Raw genomic sequence first — 2,094 nt, forward strand, 5'->3', positions numbered from 1 at the left:
CTCTAAAGTTCAAGTAAAAAATAATATATAAAGGAGATTAGAGTTTCGTATGTAGTAGAAATAGAGAGGTTAAAAAAAGAAGAACATAGTGAGGAGAAGGAACAAAATCATATGTGATAACTTTTTTTTTTTTTTTTAATGTTTGATGATGTGACCTACTAAATTATAAGTAGGGAAGATTTCAGGACGTCTAATACAAAAAGTTGATGAGATTTTTTTTTTCTTCAAAAAAATAGAAACACTCATTTAGGTATGACTTATAATATAAATATTGACATAAAAGCTCAAATAATTATTTATTATTTTAGGTTATGATTTGACATTTATATTCAATAAGATACATATGAAAGATACCTTACAAGTTTCTTACAAAATTGTAAAGAGTTTACGGTTAGAATCCCTTTATTTTTTTAATTTTTAAATAATATTTTATTAAATTTATTTAATTCAATAAAAATCGGATAAGGGTTTACTTAATATTTATTTATTATTAAGAATCTGACTCCTAGTGGACTCTAGATAGAACTCTATAAATATAGATGTATCGGTTTCTTTTCACTAATCAATGAAATATTATTCTATCTTTTGATAAACTCTAGGAGGTTAATCCCCTTGAAATGATCAAGGAGGTCGATCCCCTCAAAGTGATCATCCCCTTTTCTCCTTTTTCTTCTATGATAATACCAGAGGGTCTTATCATTTAATATCAGAGCATCGATCCTCGATGTTCTTGTTGTAATTTCTCATAACACTTCACCCACTATCATAAAAAGAGAGAGAGAGAGAGAGAGAGAGAGAGAAAAGAAGAAGAAGAAGAAGCTACGGTCCTCAAGAACCTTTGTTTCCTAACTGTGATCCTCAGCATCTCTACAGCCACCTTAGTTATGCCTCCATTGAAGATGACACTACCAGCATCTCCTTCCAGCAATGCGCCTCCCAGCCCTCAATAGCCGCCGTGCATCCCAACCGAGAGCAGCGTGAGGGAAGCGCGCCCCATCCCACTTGAGCGAGAAAGGGTCGCATCGCTATTCCAGGCCAACGGGCCACCCCCCCTCATCACGCCTAACCTCGACAACCCTTTGCTGCTCGTCGCCCTTAACGACACTGCTCCCAACTGCATTGCCACTGCTACATCTCAACCCCGATAACAACCTTCCCTCCTTGTAGCGACCAAAATAGGGCAAAACCCCCCTATCACCTCACACCTTCTGCATAAATCATCAATCATCGCTGCTTCCTTCTCCCCTCGATATTGGCATCGACAATAGCCACCATAGCCTCAACCCTCGATCACTCGTGATCCCTTGGCATCGTAGCATTTCATCTCTCGGTGCGATAGATGTTAGGATCAAGAGCACTAAGAGGGGGGGGGGGGGGGGGTGAATTAGTGCAGCGGAAATCTTTCGACGATAAAAACGTTCGAACGATAAAAACGATTTCGGTGTGAAAGCCGATTCTAAGATTACTTTAACTTAAGATCAAGCGAGATGACGTTAAAGTCAATCTATGAAGGCAGTTTGTAGTTATGATGAAAACCAGCATACGAGCGCAAACTGGAATATGACGTTCGTACGAAGAAACTGATTTACGTCTAAATGCTGATTCGTAAATCACTTGATTAGGCGAGATGCAGCTTAAGCAAGGATATTAAGGCAGTTTGCAGTTAAGATAGAAATCAAAACATAAATGCAAACTGAAATATGATGATCGTACGAAAAAACAGATTTACGTCTAAACGTTGATTCAGAAAGTGCAAAGCTAAAACCCGATCGTATATGCGCAGAAAGTAGTAAGCTTTAGAGGAGGTTTGCAGTAAAGATAAAATGCTCAAAGTAAATGCAAACCGAGATTTAGAGTGGTTTGGTCAATCTTGACATACTCCACTTTTGGCTTCCTCCACCGACGAGGTCACCGACGTCAACTAGAGGCCTTCCTTCAATAAGTGAAGGCCAACCACCCTTTTACAGTTTCACTCCTTTTGACGGGCTTAGGAGACAACCCTTACAGAATTTTCTCTCCTCTCCTCTCTTTACAGCTCAGAACTTGGAAGAAAAGAGGGAGAAGGACATTTGGCTTTTACAACAATTTTGAGCT

Source organism: Musa acuminata, chromosome BXJ2-4 (assembly GCF_036884655.1).
Source record: "Musa acuminata AAA Group cultivar baxijiao chromosome BXJ2-4, Cavendish_Baxijiao_AAA, whole genome shotgun sequence".
In the NCBI taxonomy this organism is placed as follows: Eukaryota; Viridiplantae; Streptophyta; class Magnoliopsida; order Zingiberales; family Musaceae; genus Musa; species Musa acuminata.